Raw genomic sequence first — 9,098 nt, forward strand, 5'->3', positions numbered from 1 at the left:
AGACCTGGGTCTCCAGCTGGGAGTGGTTGCCATTTTCATAGCTTCTCTATGTGTTTCTACATTCCTCCTACAGATTGTGTCCTTTCCTCTTCTCTTTTGAAATTATTTATTTATTTATTTATCCAATCAAAGAAAGATTTGTGGCTTCAAAGTTGAAAAGAATTTCAGAACTAGCCAGTATTGGGAAGCAGAGCTGGGATTTTTTATTAAAGATATTTTAATACAGTCTTAATCATGAAGATTAAGAGAAAGAGAGACTCTTAGAAGAAATTAAGATGTGTCTGAGAGTTTGAGCTTTCCAATAGGTCACAGAAAGTAAGATGTGCCCCAGTGTGAGTACAGGTTAGTTTTTGTAAACTTGACACAAACGCTAGTCACCTGGGATATGGAAACCTCAAATGAGGAATTGCCTCTATCAGACTGACCTATAGGCATATCTGTGGTGTGCTGATTAATGATTAATATGGCTAGTCCACTGTGGGTAGTGTCATCCCTACGCAGATGATCCTGAATTATATAAGAAAGCAGGCTGAGCAAGTCATGGGGAGCAAGCCAGGACATAGTGTTCCTCAATGGCTCCCATCTCTTCCCCTGCTTAAGTTCATGCCATGAATTCTCTCAGTGATAGACTGATTCAACCTGTCAGTCAAATAAACCCTTTCCTTGCCACCCCCCAGTTCTTTTTTGTCATAATATTTTTCATAGCAATTGGAAACAAACCAGGAAAGAGAATAAACAGTTGTGTTAGCATTGGCCCCATATACCCTTTTGGCAGCTCACAGGTTCCTAAGATCTTTCCCTTCATGGTAAGAGGAATACAAGGTTGCTCCAGGAATACTTTGAATGGAATTAAAAACTGCCGAAATATAACTGGAAGGTATTGGGGTTATACAGGAGGTTTTAGTTCATGTCCTTTCTCTGTAAATAGAATTTCGGCTGACATTTCTAAACAATGGCAAGTTCATGGCTGGGAAGGGAAAGGGACCCCAAGCAGCTGCCGATTATTCTTCTTATACCAATGCCAAAGGTTTCAGTTAGATCCATAGAATGGTGTCTCTCTGCTTTTTCTCTTTTCATGACCCCCCCAAATTGCCTTTCTTTTTTTTTTTTTATAGCTTTACCCACTGTTATATCCTTCATTCTATACAGGAAATGAAAGGAAGGGAGAGGATCCAACTGCTTATACGTGGGACAGAGGGGGACTTGGGAGGTCAGATCTATACCCTCAGCTTCAGCGACCCCCCTTTTTTCGTGCCCATGAGACATTGACAGAATATGGCCTCCGTGAAGATTTAACCACGAAAGTGTTGGTTTCTTCCATTGATCTTTGAGTGATGTCAAGGCATGTTAGCATAAACATTGACTCATTCCAGATTACATAAGCAAAGGCCTTGGGCTACTGTTAACATGACCAGTTGTGAGTGCTTAGATCCAGATGTAGAAGCTTTCAAAATTAGTGGCTTCTAGGAAAAAAAAAAAAAAAACAAACCAAGGTGACATTTTGACCCTTTCAGCTGCATCAGCAGAACCACCCCTAAAGTCATCTCAATCCTATGAAGCACTAAAGGCAACAGGAAAGACAGGAGTGGGATAAGTAGTGCTCCTCAGGGAAGAGTGGGCCAACTGTTTATCCAATGCCAAACTGTAGGCTCCAAAAGCATACCTGTCAGTAACGTTCTACAAACTGAACAGGTTGTATTTAGAGATAAAGATGCATATATACGTATATATAATGTATGTGTGTATGAATATCCATATGTGTGCGTGTACATAACAACAATAAAAGCAGAGGTCATGAATTTGAAAGAGAGCAAGTAAAGGAATGATATGCAGCTGGGTTCAGAGAGATTAAAAAAGACGACTAAATGATGTAACTATTTCATAATCCCAAAAATAAAAGAAGTAACTATAAAAAGAATGGAACATACTCACTATTTACACCTCTGGGCTTGGTAAGGTCTTTCTCTTCAGAATGTTATCTTGTCTCTCTCCTCATCTCCTGCCTGGATCTTGACCTTCTGGTCCCAGATCTTCATTGTCTTTTTACATAGACTATTTTCATATGAATATGAAGAGAAAATAACAGGTGAAAAGGGGTGTCTTTGGAAAAAGAGAGAGTTAAGGAAGAAATAACTGGGAGGGCAGGAGAAACTAAAGCTCTCAGTTTATCATCTCCCATCCTTTGTCTTCCTTCAAAATGAAAATCCACTCTGGACATTTCCTATACATTTATAGTTCTAGAATAGGTATGTATGGTTTCTGCCTGTGCTACCCTATTACTGGTGGTCATTTTCCCTCTGTGTGCATGGGGTATAAAGTGACAGCTCTGTTAATTTGGCTCATCTGCAGTGACTCATGGTAGAACTGCACGGGGGTTGCTTAAATGGAAGGTCCTGACAGAAAGAAATATGGGCAGGGTTGGATGGTTACTCGAAGAGGGGCCAGGATGTCTTCAGTGGGCTGGTAACTGAAAGTACAAAAGCATTAGGGAGGGTCAGGGGGCTACAGGAGGCAGTTCCAGATGAATACATGCTATAATTATATACAAACTTATGAAAATGTTTCTGACCTGTGAGGTTGGTTGATCTGCAGAAAGCTAAGTGAATGTGCGACACCTCTCTCTGTGTGTGTGTGTGTGTGTGTGTGTGTGTGTGTGTGCGTGGGGTGTGTGTGTGTGTGTGTGTGTGTGTGTGTGTGTGTGTGTGTGTATGTGTTGGTTTCATGCCCAGGAAAGGGGGAGAAAGCAGTGATTTACTGAACTAGAGTCCATTGTGTTCTTATAAAACTCTCTACAGCTCCATCTCTATCTAGGTTGTCCCCAAACACTGATCCTATTAGCCACTTATTTAACTAAAGTGAACACACTGAAATATCCTTGCAAGTTCTCTGAGCAGTGGGGCATTGTGACCCCTCCTTAGAGGATGATGGTTTTTAAATACAGTCAATATTTTCTTCCAGTTAGCAGTATTATGTATCACAAACATTTGTACGACCTGCTATATTTTTCTGTGCAAGATGAAAATCAGCTGGCATTGTTCTTCTTCCAGGTGTGTGCCCATGTGAGGTGTGGGAGCTGCACACCAGGGTAGAGCCTGGTACCCAGGGTGTGTGGATGAACGCTCACATCCCGCAGTGTCCACCCAGGAGGAACCTCCTTACTCCACTAGGATTATGCCAGGCAGGGAGGCTGGGGACATAGTGCAGATCACTCCCTGTTGCCCCCCTTCCTGACAGCAATCCATCATAAATATCAGACTCTAAGAACAGCCATGTTCCTGACATCTCTTGTCTGATGATTGGAATTGAGTAAAAATAACAGAGAGACTTTTTTTTTTTTTTTGGACCAAATGGTTTCAAGCCCTAACAGATCAAGTTAAAACCAAAGCAGAGGCACTTAGACTAGATATTCCTTCACCTCTTGAAATTGCTTATATGGTTGTAGAGAAAATCAGGATTATCATTTAATAGCCAGTTTTCCTAAACAGATCAGAGGGAGTTGTCAGGGTAACCGAGTTCCCGCCACCTGAATCCTTACCTGGAAGGTAGTTTCCTTTTGTTCTGATTCCTATGCTGACCTTACAAGAAACTTAACACTGAGATGAGCCTTCTGTTTTCTGTTTCAGCCTTTGTCTGTCTATAGACTCGAGCCTTCCTCCTTGTCTTATTTATTCTGTTTTATGAAATGAACTGCTGCTAAGTCTAGACTAAAAGAAATGCTAAAATATCTTTAAATGAAATTTTTGTGATTTTTTTGTTCTATAATTGTAGTAACATATATACATTTCTGTCACTCAGCATGTTTGTTTTATGTCACAGTATTAAATACTTAGTGTAGGGCTGGAGAGATGGCTCAGCAGTTAAGATCACTGACTGCTCTTCCCGAGGTCCTGAGTTCAATTCCCAGCAACCACATGGTGGCTCACAACCATCTGTAATGGGGTTGGGTGTGTCTGAAGACAGCTACAGTGTGTTTATATACATTAAGTAAATAAATAAATCTTTAAAAAATACTTAGTGTAACTGGTTCTTGGTACCTTTTACTTCTGATTGGGAAAGTAGGTTTTGTTTGGGAAATGATCCATTAGTAGCATTTGTGAGCAAGTGGAACAAAGGCACTCTGCCACGAATTTATCAGACCATCTGTTTTAGTCACTGTTCTGTTCCCATGAAGAGAAACCATGACCAAGACAACTCTTAGAAAGAATTTTTTTTCTTTATTAACTTGAGTATTTCTTATTTACATTTTGATTGTTATTCCCTTTCCTGGTTTCCAGGCCAACATCCCCTAATCCCTCCCCCTCCCCTTCTCTATGGGTGTTCCCCTCCCCATCCTCCCCCATTACCGCCCTCCCCCCAACAATCTAGTTCACTGGGGGTTCAGTCTTAGCAGGACCAAGGGCTTCCCCTTCCACTGGTGCTCTTACTAGGCTATTCATTGCTACCTATGAGGTTGGAGCCCAGGGTCAGTCCATGTATAGTCTTTGGGTAGTGGCTTAGTCCCTGGAAGCTCTGGTTGGTTGGCATTGTTGTTCATAAGGGGGTCTCGAGCCCCTTCAAGCTCTTCCAGTCCTTTCTTAAAAAGAATTTAATGATGGGCTTGCTTACGGTTTCAGAGAGTTAGTCCATTAGTATCATGGTGGGGGCGCAGTGGAGCAGGGCAGCCCTCAGCTCTGGAACAGTAGCTGAGAGCTACATCCTTTGCAGGCAGAAAGAGCAAGACCAGGCTTAGCCCATCTCCAGTGACACACTTCCTCCACCAAGGCCACACCTTCTAATCCTTCTCAAACAGATGCAGTCCCTGATGACTAAGCAGTCAAATCTATGGCCTTATAGGTGTCATTCTTATTCAAACCGCCATATCATGTAAGATAGAGCTTACAAAACTAAAAAGAATGATATCTTTCTAACCTCGCAATCCCACTTCTGTGGAACTATTCTTTGTAAGTGAGGGGAATTACATAGGAATGCATGAAGCATAGTTTGTAGAGCAACAAAAGCAAAATCACAAAGAACAGGAGCCAAAAAAAAAAAAATGCCAACTTGAAGTTCCCAATAGTTTCTGAATTAAGCTATGATAAAGTCATAGAATAGAATTTTTGTGCAGCTAATTTTTAAAAACCCAGTTATATCCATTAACCTGAAAGTTGTGCCCTCTTTTACTCCATTATGAGAGCTGTGCCCGCAATGAGACAGAGCTCAATCTTAATCAACCATGAACAGCTTAGGGAGACCCTGAAAACAATGGTCCTCAAGGTTCAGCCGAAGCGTAAGCACACGCTCCTAGCCATCTGAGAGGAGGCTGAGGCAGGAAGGTTACATGTTTGAGATATGCCGTTGGTATAGAGCAAGCTCAAGGCTAGCCTCTGCAAGCTAATGAGACACTGTCTCAAAGCAAAAAGTGGGCTAGAGGATAGCTCACCGGTGCATGGGTAGTAGGCAAGGGGCCCTAGGCAAGGGGCCCTAGTTTCAAACTAATCCCACCCCCAAAAGGTGGGGTGGTGGTGTGGAAAAAAATATTTTATTCTAGTGGAGAACAGAGACCTTTGAACTTGTCATCTGAATGTTTCATTGTGTAGATTCCTATGTTTTTGCGGCAATCGGTACTACAAGTGCTCTGCTGGACAGGATCCAGATAATTCACTGTTAGCACTCCACAGACCTCCGAAAATAGGCCTCTCTGCTGGACTATTTTCACCGAATGACACAGCATTCTTCCTGGGATCCTTTGTCACTGTTAACTGTTGCATCTCTATATTCTGTGACAGCTTTGCTCCTATGAACTGAGCACCAGGTTTATTCTGCAGATGCATTTGCTTCTCTGCTTACAAACCACTGTCCCTGGACCCCTGCTATACCACTCTCCTTCATCCATGACACGTCAGAAGGGACAGGAACAGTCCCAGTGCCCTTACCTTCTCTTTGTTGCCTCTTAAGTGCTTTCCGTGGTTGATGATGGTGAGAGGCTACTGAGAGTGATCGGAGAAAGCCCCAATTCAAGCTATAAACATGATACAACGATGAGTCCGTTACTCATCTCCAGTGAGTGGACAAGGCAGTTCGAGCTAATTAAACTAATTAGGTAATTTTAAACTGATTGCACCAACCTTGTTTGGTGCCAGCATCTATCTGGCTAAAGAGGGCAAGACTGCCCTCTGCTGTCTGAAGGTAAGCTTTACATTAATTTATTTTTTAATACCTAATCGCTCAGGGTCCCTGATGCTGGATATCAGTAGCCAGAGTACAGAGTACTTAAATTAATTACAGCTTAATGTTGCTGTAGATACCTAACACACTTCAAAAATTATTCCCTGGGAAGCCAGCTTTACTGAAGCCTCCAGTAAAGAACTTCATGTTTCTAAATCAACACACATCCAGTCTGCCGTGAATCTGATCAGAATCACGTTTTCTCTTTGGCACTGAGCTCCCCATTCTTTTGCTTAGTCTGCTCATCCCACCAGACCCACGGCGGCTTGTGTTCCACTGGTCCAGGTACCTCTCCCCTGGACACCTCTCAGTCCATTCCTCCCAGCCTCCATGCTCCCACCACAGCCAACGCTCACTCCTGAGAACTAGGCCTTGGGATTGCAAGTGCTTTGGGGTCTTTTTCCTCCTCGGATGAGCAAGGATCACACCCAACTCGTTCACTGTCAAGACCAGTTCTGTTGTCAGAGCCTGAGCTTTCAGTGCAATGAACACACAGGATCTTTTGGGTCTTTGGAAAGCAGGGTTTGAGTGGTTTTTATGCAAGCTGATTTCAGAACGCTAACAGAAACTGAATGTACTAGAGAAAAAAGATGATAGTACTTTGAGTTCCGAGGTCAGCAGCAGTGGAGAAGCTGACATGCAGGGGAGAAGTACAGGTGCAGGAGTAACACACAGCTGGAAGACTTGTCATAACACTTACACGCCATAGGATATAGTGTGCACATCTGACAAGCGCTAAGAGCTCAGAGGAATGGATACAGAAAATGTGGTACGTCTACACAATGGAATATTACTCAGCTATCAAAACAACGAGTTTATGAAATTCGTAGGCAAATGGTTGGAACTGGAAAATATCATCCTGAGTGAGCTAACCCAATCACAGAAAGACACACATGGTATGCACTCATTGATAAGTGGCTATTAGCCCAAATGCTTGAATTACCCTAGATCCCTAGAACAAACGAAACTCAAGACAGATGATCAAAATGTGAATGCTTCACTCCTTCTTTAAATGAGGAAAAAGAATACCCTTGGCAGGGAAGGGAGAGGCAAAGATTAAAACAGAGACTGAAGGAACACCCATTCAGAGCCTGCCCCACATGTGGCCCATACATATACAGCCACCCAATTAGACAAGATGGATGAAGCAAAGAAGTGCAGACCGACAGGAGCCGGATGTAGATCGCTCCTGAGAGACACAGCCAGAATACGGCGAATACAGAGGCGAATGCCAGCAGCAAACCACTGAACTGAGAATAGGACCCCCGTTGAAGGAATCAGAGAAAGAACTGGAAGAGCTTGAAGGTGCTCGAGACCCCATATGTACAACAATGCCAAGCAACCAGAGCTTCCAGGGACTAAGCCACTACCTAAAGACTATACATGGACTGACCCTGGACTCTGACCCCATAGGTAGCAATGAATATCCTAGTAAGAGCACCAGTGGAAGGGGAAGCCCTGGGTCCTGCTAAGACTGAACCCCCAGTGAACGTGATTGTTGGGGGGAGGGCAGCAATGGGGGGAGGATGGGGAGGGGAATAGCTATAAGGAAGGGGAGGGGGAGGGATTAGGGGAGGTTGGCCTGGAAACCGGGAAAGGGAATAACATTTGAAATGTAAGTAAGAAATACCCAATTTAATAAAGATGGGGAAAAAAAAAAAAAAAAAAAGAGGCTCAGAGGAGTTACATGTGTTCAGGGTCATTCAGCTGGAAGTTGCAGTTAGAATAGCAACCTGCAGATCATAACTGTGAGTCTGTGTCATAAGGCCAGGAGCTTTCAAATGGTTAGCTTTAAAAGGATGAAAAGTAGCATCAGTATGAGCTACATTTAAGGCATTAAGCCAAGTCAGTTGATGGAGCACAGAAAGTATGAAGATTTGAAGATGTACTCCTCAGTGAGTCTTGAGCTATACCTGTGGGATATACCAGGAGCTGCTGGGAGTGGCGATCACCAAAGAAAGTGGCTTCAATTCTTCCCACTCCGTACAGCACTTTTCTCACCCAGGACTGGTCTCTTACCTTTAGGACGGGAAAAAAAATGATGACTATTTATCCAATAGGATAAGGAGGACACACACGCAAAATGAATTTTGGTGGAAAGGTCTATCGATAAGAAGAGCCAGGGGTAGGAAATGCTGAGAGGTGAAATTAGGAAGCTAAACTTCTGTGAGATCCAACAGCACATAAAAGCAGGAAGACAGAAGGCAGAAAAGTGGCCATCTTTAATGAAGCCGTGTGTGTAAGCAGGGACCAAACCAGCAATCTGGCCACAGTAATTTAATTAAATGGACTTCCCATGTGTTCCCTCTGCCCCACAGTTAGGCAGGCCACACAAGTTCATCAAGACCATCAAATACGTTGCCTGTTTTTAGAATCTCACTGTTGCCCACATGGGTCAAGCTTGTGCGGTCCTCCTGTCCCTACCCATGGGACTACACGCATGCACATGCCAGTGCACACAGCTGACCCAAATGCCTGTATCTCCTCACTGCATTAACATGCCTTTCATTTTCACAGCCAATTCAAGATTGCAACAAGTTTGCCAGACTACTTCCTATGCACACATAAGGCAGCAAGCATAGCAGGAAAAGGACAAATTCTTTCAAGTCTCACGCACAAGGTGGTAAAACTACTTATTGTTTTGGTGGGCAAGCAGCCACAAACAATACCTGAAAGGAGGGCAGTGTGCTATGGAGTCACACAGTATCTAAACTAATAAACACAATTGTCTTTATGAACGTCCCAGAACACTAGAAATCAGTGTTTCTTCTAGTTTCATGCCTATGGAAAATCAAGTAAATAAATTTAAAACCTGAGAACATGGAGAAGAAATTAAATGTCATCAGTTCCATTGGTAAATATGTATTTTCTTAATAGAGCTGAAACCGTACAAA

The sequence above is a fragment of the Rattus norvegicus genome, chromosome 2, assembly GCF_036323735.1.
Source record: "Rattus norvegicus strain BN/NHsdMcwi chromosome 2, GRCr8, whole genome shotgun sequence".
NCBI lineage: Eukaryota > Metazoa > Chordata > Mammalia > Rodentia > Muridae > Rattus > Rattus norvegicus.